The sequence below is a fragment of the Pteronotus mesoamericanus genome, unplaced genomic scaffold (assembly GCF_021234165.1).
Source record: "Pteronotus mesoamericanus isolate MK-2021 breed Mesoamerican mustached bat unplaced genomic scaffold, CSHL_Meso_final scaffold_651, whole genome shotgun sequence".
In the NCBI taxonomy this organism is placed as follows: Eukaryota; Metazoa; Chordata; class Mammalia; order Chiroptera; family Mormoopidae; genus Pteronotus; species Pteronotus mesoamericanus.
Window position 1 is genome coordinate 7,955,939 of NW_026555325.1, and position 19,848 is coordinate 7,975,786.

Consider the following 19,848-nt stretch of genomic DNA (forward strand, 5'->3'; position numbering starts at 1 on the left):
TTTTCCTTCAGACTATGACTTCATTCATTCAAGGTCATTTTCCCTGGAAGATACATACAGTACATGAAGAATCTCAAAAAAATGTATTACATAAAAATATGAAGCTTCATCACCATCTGTTACAAGTTTACAACATATTCCCAGGATCTAGGGGGATATATATCATGTAAAAGACAGAGGTGTTTTCAGAAAAAGAATTGGTGAATCTATTCCCATTGTCAGCCCCCAATCTCTTAAAACAATAGAACCAAGGAGAAAAAATCTTTACCAAGTTATCTGCTAGGGCAAAGCTATTTTAATTCTCTCAGTGTTACCTGACTTTATTATAGAAGCATAATAAAAATGGTCTGCAATTTCCAACTCCTGGAAATTCATACTTTAATTATACTGTAAGGACAGCCTTGGGATCTGATTATTCCCATATCAGTAGGGAATGGAGAATAACAAGAAGAGGATGAGTGGGTAGGGAAAGTGGATAAAGGGAGTGGCTTTGGGGGAACACATATCAACACATCAGAGAGAAGAGCAGAGAGTTCAGAGTGAGAGTAGAAAACAGTAAAAGCAGAATAACACGAGGAGAGATGTCTGTGAGGAATGGAGTCAATCGAGTTGAGAGAGAAATGTGTTTTTATTGCATGTTGCAATCTCATTTAATTTTATAAGTACATATTTGAGGAATAAATACTATTTAATAAGTACTTAAAGCCAAAATGGATCACCGAAAATGTTATAATGTTATTATTGTCAATAGCTAAATTATCATTTTTAGGAAATCTTCATTCACTTATAAATAGTACTGATGGTGTGAGCTCTGTTATATTGGAACAAAAATCCAAATAGGACTTTGGGGGAAGCTCTACATAATGAGATGTGTGCACGCACGTATGAAAAAGGACTCTGTACCTCTCTATTCATGTACATACCCTAGGCAAGATGAAAATTCTGCTACATACAGCTTTGTGGTATGGAGATAGTGTAATATTGTACAGTCGAAAATGTCTGTAAATAGAAACTGCATCCTTTGTTCATGGCATTTTGTGAGAGTTTTTAATAAAATAAGACAATGTTTTTGCTGACAGAAGCAACCGTATCTGGCATTATATTTCATTGTCCTGGTGTTTACTCTTAAAATGAATTTGTAGATCCAGTACTAAACGGGTGCTAATCACACATGATTATTAAAATAATTTCTAAGCATTTTAATGAAACTCAAAGAGCACAATTCCACAAAGAAACTGATAATTCAAAGCACTTTGGCAGTGTCAGCTTAAAGGAACTCTTTGGAAATGTTTGATAAAAACTCAGAAGCACAAGATAAACCTCTCACATTATTGCAAGATTTACAAGTGTGTACTTTTGATTATATTTTTCTATGATCATTTTGTTGGATTAATATTCTTACATTTATACGCCAATTCTATTTACTCAAAGTGCTGTTTTTACTAAATTCTGGCATAAAGCACCTTAGGACAGAAATAATTTATGTGAATCTAAGTCCAATGTTTATGCAGGCTTCTGATGACATTTTATGCTGGGGTTGGTATTAGGAAGTAGCATAGAAAGGTGCCAAGTCTCTCGGCACGGCTGGGACTCTGCATATCTAGAGCCCTCTTTCTAATGGCCAGATCCTCTTTCAGCCAAGATACTCAACTGCAGAGTCATGGGAAATGTTTATGGACCAGTTATGGGAAAGGCACATTTAATGAAAACTGTGTTTACTCTCACAGTCTTAGGGAAATGGCCTCAATACTCACTACAGCAGCACATTGGCTGTTATAGAAGAAGGTTTGTTCCCTTTCTTTTTTCCTTAAGATTATTTCCTTGCCTTAAAAAAATCTATAAACTGTAACTGTATTTTTAAATGCTCCTTACATGCTTTATTTCAAGTGAAACAATATCCAGAAGGCAGATCTCACCATTTATTAATTAATTCATCCATCCATCCATCCATCCATCCATCCATTCATTCATTCAGTTAGTTGCACTTGGCAGAACCAAACTGCTCATGCTTCTGCAGTCTCCCCAGGGGAATTTTACCCAGTGCTTGGCACAAGATGCATTCCTGGTAAGGTGGTATTAGTTACATTTTAAATTTTGCATCTCTTGGACATGCCTATAAGAAAATCTTTTAGTGAGCCGAATGTAAACCAATTTAGCGAATAACTTGTTTAGTATGTTTCCTTATCTTGATTTAGTTTTCTTCGCTCCTCTAACTCACCAGAGCATTTTCTTCCTCACCAACTATTATAACTGGATTAAAGTCACGTCTGTGGTTTCTGACATTGTCTGTTCAGCCTAGAAAATATACACAAAGCTTGGAGGACACACTGTAAAGGAGCATGTTAGTCATTAAAGCTCTTCCAAGTGGCTCCTTCTCCCTTGTCTTGCCTTCGTGGTTGCAGACCATGTATGTGAGGTAGCCTAAGTGGCCAATGAAAAATTCAATTTATGTCCCTTCTGTGAAAATATCAAATTATTTTTCAGCTCATACTCAATACATGTGATAAACTGACCAAAAACAAGAGGTCATCTGACCTGCCCTTTTTTTGACGTTTTGGGGGAACAAGCTTATAGAGAGAAGCACTGTGCCATGCAGACGGCATGTAATCGAAACAGTGAGTGAGAAGTCCATTGTTCACAGTTTTATAAATACTTTGTGTAGTTTATGATGATCTCAAAAGTGTATAGAAATAGCTTACTTAAAAATAGGGTGTTTTGTATCTCTTAGAGACAAAGGGGTAGATGTGAACTAAACAAAGTATATAGTCTACACTGGTGTAATTAGTACTAGGCCCTTAATCCATGGTTCTTTTTATCAAAGCATGGAACTGACTGAGAACTCTTCCTTAAGGTCCGTTATTTGGAAAGAGCTATACATACATAATATGTGACACATTGTAAGCACTCAATAAAGATAGGTTGAATGAAGTAACAGGCACTGAGGGTCTCTTGCATTAGTGCAAGTAGTTATTCAGTATTTTCTTTGTGTCATTCTCTGTACCAGTGATTTTTAACCATTTTCCATCTCATGGCACGCATAAACTAATTACAAAAATTCAGTGGCACATTGGAAAATATATTTTTTGCCGACCGGACAAAAATTGGTATAATTTTGATTGATTCACATCAGATGGCTGTTATCGTGCTGGCTGTTTTCTTTCTTTTTTTTATTTTTAACTTGACAATCTAAAGGAGAAGAGGTCAGTGCCACTGACTAAATAGTTAGGTATTGCATGTTTTAAAAATTCTTGTGGCACACCCATTGAAAATCATTGCTCTATACTGCCAGCTGAGCCTATAAAGAAAATATATGTTAAATGAAAGGACACACACAGAAAGCACAAACTGTGATAACTGCTGTAAAAGACAAGAACAGATGTAAAAAGAAAGAATAACCACTACAATTATTTTTTTTTAATTTTAGGAGAAGTTTGCTTTAAAATGACTTAATAGAGAATGAGGGAAATGGGGAGAGATGTTGGTCAAAGGGCATATAATTGCGGTTATGTAGGATGAATAGGTCTAGATATCTAATGTACAGACATGATGACTATAGTTAATACTGTAATGAATAGTGGAAATATACCAAAGGAGTAAATTTCAGATTTTCTTATCATACACCAAGAAAATGGTAGCTGGATGAAGAAATGATATGTTAACTACTTTGACTGTAGTAATCATATCAAATCATCATGTTATACACCTTAGGTGTATGCAACTTATAATTTAAAATCTTTTAAGTGACATAAGAAAGACTAAGTAATAAACACATACTTGTCTGGTTTTTGTTCCCTGTTAAGACCAGAAGAAGATTAATTTGACCTTATTTCCCAGGTTATTTTCTTGACACAATGTGACAGTTGTTATATAAGGAGTGACTTGGTGTGAGATATCCAAAATGGCAAGCCAATCTTTTTCTACCCAGAACACAAGACATTGCAGAAAATTCCTTTTATGAAATAATGGAGTTAACTAAATGAGTGAACATATTTCTACCCTAAATGTATTTTTATACATTCAATATATTTTTTTCAGTAAGGGAATAGGCCTATTCTTTTTTAATAATTTAATTTTACTTGGATTGGCATACATTCTTTTAAATATGCTTTAACAACTCATTCTTCCTTCATGATTCCCAGTTCTGGTTAATATGCCCTCAAACTATTTAACAACATTAAAATGATACCTAGAGATTCATTGCATAACAATGTAAATGTACTTAACACTTCAGAACTGTACACTTAAAAATGGTTAAGATAGTATATTTTATGTTATTTTTTTAAATCACAATAAAAATAAATGATACCAAGTTTTTCAGATTTGATGATCCCAACTATAAGCTACTCTGCAGAATGCCTCAGCAGATACTAATCAACAAGTTTGTCTTCTTTGTTTTTCTGGAACACAAAATGCTATGACAAGAACGATACACAAACTTACATATTTGACTTGGTGCCTAAAAGCCACCCTGGGATCCTTAGCTTTGCTTAAAGATTTAAGAAAGACCTTTAGTCTACTTCTGAGAAGGTCCTTAGCCTCGAAAACTTTATCTCTCAACTTGACTTCTTAGCAGCTGTTATATTTTTTTGCTGTCGTTTGTTTGACAGGATCCAGTTATAGGTTCCGATGTCTGTTTAAAGAAACAAGGAGGCTGTTGGCTTTAAAATTCCCTCATTGCTTGTGTGATCAGCATTTTCCCAGGCTTTTCTACATAGTTTGCCAAGCAAAGGGACTGACCTTTTGTAGCAAACACTTTTTCATTTCAAAATGCTCACTTTGATTTTTGTCCCATTTTATGCTCATTCCAAACTGTTTACAACCCACTAAAAATGACTGTGAATTATATGTTTGTGTAATGGATTCCTTTTGTGGTCAGAGTGGAATGTTTACTTTGAACAATTAGTTATCTTTGGGTAGATTATAGCATCTTGGAAAAAGAATGCCTAAAATTATTATTATACCTTAACTGTTTCTTTTTGGTAATTCCTCTGCTGTTATATGAAGTTTGAGAGAATGTCACATTAACCAGCCCATGACATTAGAAACAAAATGTATTTCTCTTTGTGAATATTAATTTGGAAATATTTAATAGTGTAAGAAGCCATGCTTATATACTTACGCTAATCTGACTTATAAAAATTCAGAATGTGGAACCTACATGATTACATAAATATTTACTATATATGTTGCATTTGTGTACTAGGTAAGGAATGCGCATGTACGTATTATTACATAAATAAGCAGGCATGATTGTAGTTGAGCTATTATGCCAAAAGATCCCAAGCAGTATACTTGTTAATATAATTTTCCTCATACGCAATTCAATGTACCAATATGCCTCTTGAGAGCCTACCAAGTGTTCACTTGCAAAAATAAAACTTTACAAAGTCTTTTCCCATTGCCTGAGAATCCAGGCCCCTAAAGTGCAGATCGTATTGCCTTCGCTAGACAAGCTCTGCTCTCAGTTCTGCTAATTTTGTACTGTTCATTCTTTCCCACTTTGGGATAATCTATTATAGTTGGATCCAGGCACGCACTAAAGGCTGATACTTCCATGAAGAATGTGCAATTTGTACTGTTTAGTTTGTGACGAGATTCTTGAAAACTTTTATGATTCTATCTTGTTCCAGAGAGACTTCTGCTTGCTAGTTTTATAAGCAGTGAGTGGGGGAAAAAAAAGTAACAAAAACAAAACAAACTGATAAAAATTACATGCTCAAAAAAAATCAAGAGTTCAAGATAAGCACTTTTTCTTTTTCCCCAGAGAATATTTGTGGGCTGAACAAAAATGTTTCTGAGGCCACTGACCTGTGTGTTGCTTTTTTTTTTTAAGTGCTTGCTTTTCATGTCTAAAGTTAAGCACCCACATGCATTTACAATATAGATGATCCTCAAAGAATCTCTATGAAAGTTTGCAGCGAATTTTCCTTAGTTTTTACTTCTGGGTTAGAATTAAATCTGGTTTAGTGTTTTGGTGTTTTGTGTTTGGCTTTGTTTGCTTTTGTTTTAATGCAACCCAATGACAACCACCTTCCTGACAGCGATAGTGTTGTGCTGGGTCCAAGTTGGAACTGGCTCTTTGGGGTAGTCATGCTGGGGCCTCTGTGTCTGTCAGAAAGCCACATTCAGGGCTAGAGGGGAAGACAAAGTCAAAACAGAGTAAACAGGAAACAGCCAGCAAGAGTATAAAAGAGAAACTGGAAGAAGACAACCAGAAGAAATCAGAGATGACAAGGTGGATGGGTGGGGGGGCGGGGGGAAGCTGTGTTTTGCAATTAAGAAAACAAATGTAGATAAAAGGGCATACTTGTGAGGTCTGTAATGAAGAGAAGACAGGCTATTGAACCAGTTACCATCTCTGCCATAGTTACCTGATACCTACTTCTCTGTTCCAGAGAAATTTACTCTTGTCGAAGAAAATGCTTGTTAGTTAAATCTTGCCATGAACGGCAAGCTTACAGTAAACATTCACAAATTCCATGTATAGACATCGTTAGTAATTAATTCACTGTACTTATTAGTGGCATTTAATGGAGTTTATCTACATCTAGCAATACACAACAGTCTTATTATCAAAAAGAGAGCTTAAACATTACCGAAGTTAATGTAGGAGTAAAGTGCAGTTCAACAACCGGAAAGGCTATCTAATGTAACCAGCATGTGGCTCTGGTCAAATCAGTCGGCGGATTTCCCACACTTTTGAGTCCAGAATGCATAAGAATAAATAATGTCTCTTCTCAGATAAAACCTGAGTCAAATTTCCAACCTCCACCCCCATTCCCACCTCCATTCCAAAGTTTAGGTTCTTAACATATTTTTCCTTTGGAGTCAGTTGGAAGGAAACAGTGTCAAAATGAATACCCTAGGCGAGAGATTCTCAGCCTTTTTCATCTCATGGCACGCATAAACTAATTACTAAAATCCTGTGGCACATGAGAAAATACCGTTTTTGACCATCTAACAGAAAAGTTGATATAATTTTGATACATTCACATTGGATGGCTGTTGTTGTGTTGGCTGTTTTCATTTTTTTATTTGACAGTCTAAGGGAAAAGAGGTCAGTGCCCCTGACTAAATAGTCAGGTATTGACTGTTTAAAAAATTCTTGAGGCACATCAGTTGAATATCACTGCACTAGAGTGCTAGCCTCTTATTGTGAATGGAGGACTTAAATAATGCAGCACCTCAGCATGTCTGGATGCAATGCTCTAGAATATCCTTTCATGGTATCATTTATGTTACGGGGGTCTGAGTGTGGGGGTTTTCTTGTGAGAGGCCCCTATATTCAGAAGGAATATTTTAGCTTGGGAGCAAATGTTTACAAAATTTAAAAAATTCATGCACTTGGGAAGCTTTCAGGTTTTCAGTAAGTGGGAAATAATAATAGTAGTAGTAATAATAATAATAATAATAATACTACACAGGTTTTCAGATACTTGGTGCTCTGGAATTCCAAAATGGACTTGTAGTTTTTAAACAGAGTTTTAAAAAAAATTCTTATTGCATAATGTGAACCAACTCATTTTAAAAAAATAAATTATCAGAACTTTCACAAGCATGTCACTCCATTTTGTAAAATAACCTCTTGTTTATTGATTGAACAAGAATCTATACATTATATTTTTATAGGCATTTCCATAAAGCTTAAAACTTTATGAAAATTAAGAGGTATTAAATTAATTCAGGAAGCTATGAATAAGACCAAAATAATATACTCTTTTGGGGTTTCCTAATTAGTAAGTTTCTGTTTTAAAATGTCTAGAAAAAAAATTGTCCTTTCCAAGGAATTTTCACACCTTCAAATGAAGTGTGTCCAACTTAGGCATTAATCATTAATCTACATATATAGTAAAAAAGACACACAGATTCTAGGAGAAGTAGTTGCATTGGTCTATCTAATTGAACATGGCATATTTTCCTCTGTAGGATAGTTTAGAGTAATTTACTCATTTCCTTAAAAGATTCCTGTCTTGAAGATTCTTCTAAATTCTGTGGGAGCTTATCTTCTATTCTAACAAGCTGTGGAGTTACAAGTGTTTTTGGGGGGGAGGTCAAAATAATCTTTCTTGCTAGTTTTATTCCTTTTTGCTGAATTTTGTACTTTGCAAGCCACTTCCTATTTTCAGTTCAAAAAAAAAAACAAACAAACAAACAAAAAATCAAGGGCAGGACACTTTGAGAAGAAAAATTAACTATGCAAGACCAAAATAGCTCTGAAATGATACCGCTGGAAGGGTTCTTGAGATTATAGTAGACTGTAGACTCAAAATGTAAAAGCACATTCTTTTTAAGGAAATATGAATGTCCTCAGATTTAGGGTAAAAACAGCTTACAGAAGAAAAAAAATTTAAAATATTATTTTCAATATATTATGTACTCTTTATGTGGAGAAGAAGGATTTATTCTTATTTTTTGACAGTGGCACATAATGGATTCTCAATAAATGATGAATAAAGGGATGAACTATATTCAACATTGCTTAAATTATTGGAAAGTTGCACACCATTGCCACATCTGCATATGGTTGAAACTAAAAGGATCAGTGATCAAGGGTTGTTGGTTGAAGGCAGCTGCATGATGTGTAGAGAATATCGTGGTTTGCAAATCTGCTTTTTAAACATTTAAACCGTTCCTGATGACAGTATATTATGTTTTTGTAAATGATATCATTCTTTTCCATCTATACACAGTTATGCTAAAGATTTGAAGTTATGTTTCCTTACAGATTTTATGCTCATCAATTTTTTGGATACTACATTTAATTTCACCATCCAACAGCTAAAAGAATATCGATTCTCTGCTCATGTTCGTAAGAGGAAGTCATATCCTATTAGGCATTGTTTCAACACCAGTAGCCTGCTGTTTTTAATAAAGTAATTGAATGGCAACTATGACTTGTAAATGACATGCCTGAGACTAGGGCAGCATAAGCTCAGGTCCCATAACCACACAGAAAGCAGAGCACATTTTTAACTCAGACTTTGAATACCGTGTTGGTACAGTTCTGTGTTAGTTTATGTCCCTGTAACCACCTCACCTTCTTGATTCAGTGTTTATTTTCTATGTGTATCTGAGGAAATTTGTATTTTAATGATGTCTTTAGTTGAAAGAATCTGTCAAAGTATTCTAAATAAGAAATATATAGTCAACTATATAGACCTATCAATATGAAGCTAATGAAGACAGGATACCAATACTATAACTTCTAACATGATTTTGCTATTGGATATTGATTTCATTTTCTACAAATTTACTTCACAGCATAAAGAAAAGTTAAGCTTTGCTGATGCTATCAAAAGCTATATTACAACTTTGAATACCCAGTGTCATTAAAATAGGACTATTATATTTCTTGTTTTAGAAATGAAGCCTTTCTTATTATGTTTTACATTTTTGACAGTTTGGGCTAACTTAACCCTTTAGTCGCCCTACAGAAAGTAGAAACCTAACAGATAGTATTGTAATCACTATAGTAAGCTTTCTCTAATTTTGTTTTGAAGCGGGCAGTTAGTTGGCATGAATTTGAAATTGCATAGCATAATATCGAAGTCCATGTGTTTGGCCTAGTGTTTGATAGCATAAGAAACATGCATTTCCTCTGGATTTAATTCTTGACTCTGATATTTTATGCTACTCATTCCCTCAATGTAATTTCAATCATGCCTAAAGCTTCAATGATTCCTTAAATGACGTCAAAACCCCTATATGAGAATGACTCCTCGAGCTATTTCTTACACTCAGACCTGAGGTCTAGGGACAGCCCCTCTTGAATTTTCCTCTGGCATTGCACACTCAAACTTTACAAACTGAACTTACGACATTTCCCAACAAACCTGTTCTTCCTCCTTTATTCTTTAACTCAGTCAAAGTTATCATGACCTAGTTTCCCTACTGCCCTAAAAACATGTTGGATATCATAGATTCTTTTTATATACACTAATTACATCATTCACTAAGTCTAATAATCTCTATTTTCTTGATATCTCTTGAATCTCATTCTTCCTTTCACCTCCCGTGGTCCTGACTTGGTCTCCATAATTTATTTTGAGATAAGACTTCTAATTGATAGCATTGTCTTTGTTCTCATTTCTGCGCTGGTCACCCTCCTCAAGACTGCCGAATCGTCCCTCTTAAATACAAATCAGATTGTGCCATTTCTGCATAGAACCCTCCAATGGCTCTTCTTCCCCATCAGAATAAACAAAATTCCATGCTAAAGTTTCCCATTAAAAAGGATAAACACGTGACCCCTGTCTGCTGTCCACTTCATATCCTCATAAACTGCTTTTTATGCTCCAAGCATACCAACTACATGAAGTTTTCTAAAAGCTGGTATTCCTTCTCTCTGCTATTCATTTTCAAAGACTCTCTCCTTATCCATCTACCTGCCAAAGTTATATTCATCTCCCCATGCATAACAGAAGAGTCACCTTCTCTAAGGACTCTTCTCTGACTGACATCCTCAGCCACCTCTCCTTGGTCTCTTGGAAGTCATCAGGGCATCCTTCCTGTGTTCCAGTGATAGCTTTGCTCTGTTGTGTGGGACCATAATGGCTGGTTGCCCCATCAAGAATATGATTCCTTGAATCTAGGGATTGTGTCCAGTTTCTCTCTCTCTCCTCAGTGCTTAGGCACGTCTGAACTGGCATTGGGTAGGAGCTCAATTCATGATAGATGACTAAATGGATGAATTTATGGATATTATTCAAGATTTACTTTCATCAATTCATCCATAAATTCATCCTTTGAGAATCAGATTTTTTATACTGAAGATGCATTGAATTGTTAGAAGAGATAGTGATTAAAGGGCTCTTTAAACATAATGTGAAGTCACATTATCCAGAAGATAACTACCTTAAAAGTGAAAGTGAGGTGTTTTGGGTTATTTCCCCTTTGCAACATAGTGTAATAAGTATCTGTATCTCTATGAATGTAAATACCATATTAACAATAGCTTTTAACAGTCTGGGACAGGACAAACCTGGAGCAGTGACTCCGGCATTCAGTACAGGTTTTGAACAAAGCACACCTCCTACCCTTAACAAGGGGGAAATACTTCTCTCAACAAATAGTGTTAAATGGTTTCATAAACCTGTGGGATTCAAATAACTAAAACTGAATTTGATTTTTGGGGGACTTCCTGGTATCATAACAGTAGAACTATCATCTTTCTGGCTCAAAAATTGTGTTCTTTTATATATAAACCTCTAGGCATTGTGACTACTCCCCTGTAAGTCTGTGTATGATTTTTCCCATTATCACCCTCTAGGTCTCTTTTCCCATCACCACTTTCCAGGCATCTACCATCCACTGAATAGCCATGTTTCTGATTATCTTTTCCCAAATGTATTAGCTTGCATTATTTAAGGCTGAATCTCATTTTATTATTTCCTGCTGGTATTTCTAAACTCCTTAAGTCTATTTGTTTGATTCTTTTGTCTTCACAGATGTCCACAGTTCCTCCCAATTTAGTATCATCAGCAAATTTAATTAATGCTCTGTTTACCTCTCCTTCTAATGAAACCAGTCCCTTGCTTCATTTCATCATACAAAGTAAAAATGTATTGGCAATAAAATAGTCTGAAGAAATGTTCCATCACTGTAGGAGGGGAAGTGAAGGATACAGCAAAGATCCATGCGGTGAGGAGTGGACAGGGCAGCGGGGTGGTGAGCTAGTTTGCTATTGCCCTAAAGCAAAACTTTTTTTTACAGCAACCACACTTTGGCAGATTGCCTGGGTTGGTGCTGGTGTGTGTGTGTGCATTTTGGAAGGTAGCTATATAACCCTAAGGACTTTTTATTAAAGATATATATATTTTATCTACACATATCTATAGAGAGAGAGAGATTAAAGATATACATAGAGAGATAAATATAGATTAGACATATAAAAAGCACATTTAAATCTATAAATACAAATACAGGTATAAGCTAGTAATATTCAGTCCATAGCATGGCTATAAACCTTTATATGGATATACACATCTGTGTGTGTGTGTGTGTGTGTGTGTATACATACACAAGCTCACAATCATTTTCAGTGAGAGTTTTCCAACACTCACTACTGTCTAAAGTTTTATTTCAGTTCTTAACTTGATAAATGCTTTAAATCCAAATTAAGCTTTGGGTTTAAACAAAATTCCTTTTCAATAATAGATTTACCAAATAAGGTAAGGAAAAAATATAAGTGTATCGAACAGGCAAATGTCAATTACTATATATATATATATATATACATATATATATATATATATAAATCTCTAGAATTAAAAGGATAGAGAATTGAGCTTAGTCAGAGAAATATTTTTGCTTGTTTACTTTAAGGTAGGCAAGTCTATGTCAAAGACTTACAGTGCCAGTTTCAGTGTGGGGTCATACAGATACGGGGTGATTGATGTAAGAAAACAAAGATGGCATTTATTTAATACTCACTGTGTGCCACAAGCAGTGCTTTTCAGTGTGAATCACTGATACAGCTTTAAAGCCTATATTAATTACTACCTGATAGCTACAGAGTGTATTCCTAACTCCAATAAAACCTTGTGAATATTTACTATGTTGCATTTGAAGAATCTATCTTTGGAATGTTAGTGCATTAGTATAAATCCATTGACTCCACAAAACATGAATCCACTGACTCCACATAAACTTTCAAGATTATGCTTTGATTAGAATAGACAGATGGTAGACCAATATCTCTATTGTTAGGTGCTGAAGATAATGCACGTTCACAGTGTCGAAATGAAGACTGACATATACTTTTCATATGGGACAAGGTCACCAAAGATGTCATCACCGATGGGTGGTGGTAACAAAATAGTGACCAGGAATATTGTTAAGTAGTCGCAACCTTGTATTGTTTTTCTAGTGAGAAAAATCTGATGCATAATGCATTCTTATGAGAGAATTTTCTCAGATGCCAAGACTTTACAGGCATAACCTCTATAAGCTTTAATGGGAGTTTCTTGCCAGCACCTGTTACAGTATAGAGTTCTTACTTTTCACACATAATCCAAGACTGGCTTGGAACACTTACTTGGAAAAACTAATATAGTGAGACCTTCTTGTAATGTTTCCTCACGAATAATATTCATCTTTCAATCCTTGATTTGATATATGTAAGCATACGTCCATGTTTTCTATTCAAATTCATTTCCCACCAGAGAGGCTTCTTTTCACTAACTTTTCATAGATAGGAACAGATAAAACAATTTTTCTTACAGGACAAAAATAGTTTAAAAAGACAGATAAGAAGGGAAGTTAATAGGCTATACACTGACTAGAAATTATACAGAGACTAGAAATTGACTCTTCTTAACTGAAAATAGCTCTAGAGAGTGAGTTTAGATTCCTGAAGAGCCAAGAGAAACAGCTAGAGTACCATGGGCAAAAAGCTATTAGCCAGTGAGTCTAAATCAAGGATCACAGGTCAAACTCATATATTTTGGCAAAATTTTCCCAACTCTTTACAGACTAATATACAAGAAATTTTAGTATTTTAAAGGAAATGTACTTAACCCCATGGATCAATCAGCTGGGTAGTGTTTAATGTAGAGGAGGAAGGGTTAAAAGAATTCCTAAAATTTCATATTTTTTATTTTAAGACTTCTTATTTTACTGTATTTTTTCCATAACCATTTAGTCACCTTATACTACCTTCCCCCTACAATCACCATACTGTTTTCCACGTCCCTGAGTTCTTTTTCCTTTTTTTAAATTAACTCCCACTAATTCTCATTACCAAAACAAAAACAAAAAAATATTACAGTACCTTTGTTTAACTAAAATTATTGGAGATTGCACAGGAATGCTGTTTTATGAATAACCACCTCCCTTTCAGGGGTGTTTGACAGACCCTCTTGCCTACTATTTCTAACATACTTGACATATGAGACTGAGACAGTCCTTCACACTCATGGGCCCAAGTCACTTACTATCATTCTCTTATTTGACAGGGTACTAGGGGTGGGCAGAAGGATTGTTTTCCACTTGTCAAACATTGTCTAATAGTAAAGTTTTAGCTCCATATTTATCACAGGATTTTACACCTGTGATAAATATGATGTAAGAGTCTGAAACCCTGAAATCATGAGAAGAAAGTTACAAACTTGTCAGTGAAATTTCTTACAGGGGCAAAGCATGGGGTCTGAACAAGCACACTCCAGAACAGATCATGACATATTTTGGGTACCCACTTCCCCCTTCAGTTTTTTTCTTTCCTAGATGATTATATTACTACACAGTGTGCCCTTGAGCCTCTAATGCCCTCCTTCTTGCAAAGCTGCCTCAGGAAGATCATTTTCACCTTAGCTTGAAGTATTACTCTGAGTACAGTTGCTTTAAAATGTATCAATATTTTAGCATTTAGCACATGGCTTTGTCTCCTGTTAGAGTATTTGTAAGCATCAGGAAAGAAAGAGATTTTTGTTTTGTTTTGTTTTATTTTGTTTTGTTTTGTTTTGTTTGAGAAAGCAGAGGGAGGCAAAGGGAGTCATAGTGCCACCCCTAAAAGTAAGCTGTGTCCCCAAGCTTAGCCCCTCCTTCTCTCCCAGGGTTTTGCTTATAGCACACTTTGCTTTAAACTGAAACAAAATAAGGTCATTCTTTTCTTTTAATATTTTGTACAACAAAATAATAGAAATGCATTTGTTTCTGGGAAGAGATTTTATTAACAGTCTTAGGTAAGATGTGTTTGAAAACTTCAAAGTGGCTGGGTATCCACGAATCAACCAGTCATTGTTCAAGGGTGTCACCAGCTGAAGCTGACAAGCCTTAAGCTGAGTTACTGAGGAGACTTGAGGCACTAGAGAGAGGAGAGGTGTCATCCGATGGAGCCAGAGTCTGCACACGGGCAGCTCTGCACATGCTGCCAGGGCAGGAAAGTGACACAATGGGAGAAGCCCCCAAGACCGTTTTCTGCAGACCCGAACTGGAAGCAAGGAAGCACACCTTGTCCTCAGAGATCTCATGATCCCAAGGAAGAACAATGTGCCTCTTCACAGAGTTTCATTCTGTAGAGCAAAGCTCTGTATGGATTTATGTAAGTTCAGCTCTTGAACCTCAGTTTAGAACATTACACTCGCCTAAAAGAAAAATTGTATAAGCTGTCCCTGAAGAAAGATAGATTATTTATTACACTTTCCATATGATGGAAATTGTTATAATGATAAGAATAAATCATGTTTAAGGATAAATTGTGTTGAGTCAAGTTGAAAAATGTGCCCCTTCTCCTCCAAATCTTTAAAAACAGTAAAAACACTCCATTTCCCTTTATCTTAGTATATCTGAAAATATCAGGAAATCTGGGCAGGGTAAGCATTTGGATAATAGCATCTACCCTTTTGGATTAGCTTGAAACCAATATGGTCTTCAAATTTTTATCTCTGTCTTCTTTCATTTACATCTTCTGTAGCACTTCAAGAGTCAACTGTAGTGACTGATCATGGATTTAATCACAGTATCCTCAAAACTCAAAATCTGCCAGCCATTCAGGGAAATAGGAAAATTAAGGCATTGTTTACATTTCATGCAATGGAAAACATTAAATGTATATGTAGTTTGATTTCTTACCACTTAGACAATCAAATATATGAGGTAGACACTCAATAAATATGTATTAATGAACATCAACTTATGTAACACAGTTTAGTATACCTTCTTTCTATGACAACAGATAAAAAAAAGATGGATGCTAAATATCTAACAATAGATGCTAATTATGTGTGTGTATATCCCATACAAATACTTTAATAAGACTTTTTATGTAGACCTATATGACAAAATCATCCAGAAGCAGGAAATCTGCTGTGTATTGCACTAGTGCTGGATGAGTTTAAAAAAGGGAACAATTGGTATTGGAATTCCTTTTTTTAAGTCAACAAGAAATGTTTTAAGTAATTAGAGTGTGTGCAATTCTTTCCTAGATGGTTAACAGCCCTCAAGTAGTCAAGAATGAAGCTGAGAAAATAGGCCTGCTCCTATACCACTTAAAAGAAACTTTTGCCTAATCTCTACCTATAGTGTGATAATAGAATCAAGAAAGCCAGCTATGCTAGCTCAGGGCTTTTATCTATACATTTTTTTTTGTACCAGTCCTAATCATGAATGACAATAGTGCAAATTGTCCAGAGACAGTTAAAGCTCCTCATTAGAGTACATGATTATGTCCTTTCAGCTCTATTCCAGAGACCTTATATTTGTATCTCCAAACCTGGGTGGGTGTGGTTTGTCTACTAATGGAATCAATGTACAATTCTTAATATTTTTTTAATTTTTAAAGATTTTATTTATTTATATTTTTAGATAGGGGAAGGGACAGAGAAAGAGAGGGAGAGAAACATCAATGTGGGGTTGCGTCTCGTGTGCCCCCTACTGGGGACCCGGCCTAAAACCAACGCATGTGCTCTGACTGGGAATTGAACTAGTGACCATTTGGTTCACAGGCAGGCACTCAATCCACTGAGCCACACCAGCCAGGGCCACTGTACAATACTTAAATTTTGAGATATCTACTGTGTTTTGCAGAGATTTGGAATCTGATATCATGGGTCTTAAAGCTTCTTCTAGCTAAATTAGAGACACAAAATAAAGCATTCAAGGAGACAGTAGATTTATGACATTAACACAACCTATTTCAAGTGAGCCTATGAAAACATAAAACCTTGTCAAAATAAAAAAATGCAATCTTTGGCATAATACTTTGGTAATAAAATAAATAGCATTATCATCTATTCTCAAGAGTAATATATACGTATTTACATATATAAAGATACACATATTATAAAATATTTGGGAAATAAAATAATAAATAAAACTAGAGTCATTTTTATAATCCCAATATGCATAGATTATCATTGTTAATAATGCAGTGCATTATATTATATATCATAGGTATAAACATATATATATAGTATATATAGCTTAACTGTTTAGAATATAATGTGAAGTTGAATATATACCATATTGGTATTTGCTTCTCAAGTTGGCTACCAAGTATATATATCAACCTGAGGGTATTGCTCAGATGTGTAATATATGAGAAAACATTAAAAGATGCAGGTGCCATTGCCACTAGAACATAAATTTGCATGTGGAATCCCCTTACAGTGTCTGAAAAGAATGCTGACAGCAGCTCTATAATAACTGGATTGTGTATTCATTGTTCTTTGCTGTATGTTATCCCCAATACCTAGTAAACTTTTGCTACATAGTAAGTTCTTAATCAACATGTGTTCAATTGCATAGAGCCTTGGAGTTCATCAACTAAAGCCTTTCCAACCAGAATATATTGAAATTTTTCTATCCTTCCATTTAACTACAATTTAGCACAGGTCCACCTGCCAAACAGGGAGGATTATACAATAGCATGAGATTTGTGTTTAGCAGAAGTATTGGCAATCCCGACGTCTCGCCTGTATTTGCAAAAAGAAAACAACCTTCTTTATGTTCCCTGAGGAAAAAAAAAACTCAGATGTTTCAGTCTCATCCACTGTCATGGTTAGAAGTGTCTTCCTCTTTGACTAGGAAGAGTCTAATGATACCAGAATTTCTCAGTAGTTTGGGGGAGCATGAGGAAGTCGAAAAGGTCTAAATAGGACTCTGCTTCTGGTTAGTATGCTCAAACAGGTTTGTAGGCTATTTTGCTTTTGGATTTGGAATTCAGTTTACTTAACCCACTTTAGAAACAACAGCCGGAAAAGGTTCTTTCTCACCTGAATGCTTAGCAGAGCAAGCCATCAAAACCCTCCAGGAAGTGCCTAGCCCAAGGGTCTGAATTAGAGGCACCTCCCCAAAGAAGATCAAAAGTTATGCTCCACCAACACGGAGACACTGAGAAATGGTTGAATGTGTTCTAAATTAAACTGCCCTGGTGGTGAGGAGAGATCTGCCAAAATCTTTCAATTAATCACTTTTACCTTCAGGGCAGAGTTAGGCCTGAGAGTATTTCAATAGGTTTTTATTGGAACAGGGTTATTTCAGATATTAAACTATGTTGCACAAAGTAAAAATAATGTTATTTTTAAGTTGCTACTCTTGTTAAATAAAAGTTGGCAAGCGCTCTTGGGGTCTGTATTGTGTCTGTGTATTTGTGTATGCGTGTGGCTTTCTCCTGGGCCGTAAGACTCGTTTTTGATTTTAAAAAGTGAGCAGCAATGGGTTAGTTGGTAAATATATTCATATAATCATGTTCATTAATAATATGTTATAAATAGTAGAAAGTTTTAAGTGTATAATTCTCTACAATACAATTGAGATATTTTTTTCCTACATCTTCAGCAGTAAGTTAATTAGAATCACCTGCATTTCCTTGGGTGGACACCAAATGGATTGCAAACAAAAACAGATTAAAATAGCTGCTGCAGCTCATGGCATACAGATGACAAGATTCACAAAAAGGACAATGAGGCACTGAAAATGTTCGCTTTTCAAACAATTTTAGAGGAAATTTAGCTCTTGCAACTTCTCTGTAAAAGCTGCTTGTAAGTGTTTTGCTGAAAGGCTAGAATAGCTTTGTTTCTGATCCCTTGATGAGTGAGAGAAATGTTTAAGAAAGATCACTTTACAGAGAGATTCAGGCTGAAATGCGATGACTGTGATTCAAGCCAAGCCAAAAATTACAGTTCAGAATGAAAGGGGAGGTACGTGGTTTGGGAATCCATTTTCCCACATTCCTGAATCTCAATCATCCCAGCCAATGTAAAAAAAAAAAAAAAAAAAAAAAAAAAAAAGTCCAATGGAAAATAATGAGGTCACTTTGTTTAGATATTTTAAAAAATAGGTGTGGAAGGATTGAAAAGAATGAGAGCAAATATATGACTTTTAAATCAATGCCTATTTCATATATGATAGAATCAGAAGCTTGACTTTATGTAACTGTTATGATTTCATCACAGAAGGAGCTGTTTTTCAGTGTTTTCTTCTTGTTGATGTATGTAAGCCTTTTATTTCATGTCTTTAACTTATGAAAGAGTTTGTCGCTAAAATTTTAAAAAGAAAAGTATGTATGTGGGCATCATCTGCAGATGTCTCCTCCTTTGGCTCCAAGCTTTCCTTATGAATAGTGTCTTCAACTTATGTTGGCACGTTTGCTTACAAACCACCAAATGATAATGGTTGACCAAATTCAACTATTTATTCTTATTACTCATATTTATTTTAAAGAAACACTCTGAGCAAGGCACACGAACAGAAGAATGATTTATTTACATCAGCATAATCACAGCATAACATAACAATGAAACTCATACAAAAAAGTATCTCGGAGAATGATATGAGATGAACCAAACACAACCTCTAACTTCAATATCTTCCAGACACATGAAGTTTTCCTTGAAGACGAGAACTCTCGCTTAATGATAATCACAATCATTGGCCAATATTTGTCTTCAAGACTAAGATTTTTAAAAAGGAGAAACACGTAAAAGAATTTATTAAAGACTATTTCCAGATACTTTGGTTCCCACATTCCAGAAATCATTTCAGTTGATTATCGTTAGTCTTATCGAATCAAGGGTATTAGAGGTCCTAGTGAAATTTCACAGGCAAAGTCAAGGTCTTTCTGAGATGCTTTTTTACTTTGAGATGTTTCCTAAGCCTGGTATAATTCTATGAATCATATTTGTTTACTATCCTTCAGGCTTTATACTGTTAGGCCTAAAATTCCTAGCTGAGTTTACACAGATATGTAAGAATTAATGTATAAGAAGTGAGGAACCACACATGGGATAGCATCCACAGAGTCTCCTTTCTTTTATGCTGGCATTAAGCAGTGTATGCAAATGGCTTCCATCTATGTCACTCTAACCAGGCTCGAGTTTGTTTTTCTCCTGTGTTTCCCCTTAGTTGTCC

At 35.2% G+C, this 19,848-nt stretch overlaps 1 protein-coding gene across 1 annotated transcript in view; it reads left to right on the forward strand.

The window, feature by feature from the left end:
- The window catches only part of ARHGAP15 (Rho GTPase activating protein 15), a 609,081-nt gene that overhangs the window by 381,908 nt on the left and 207,325 nt on the right, over window positions 1–19,848 (forward strand). The gene's annotated exons all lie outside the window — the stretch shown is intronic.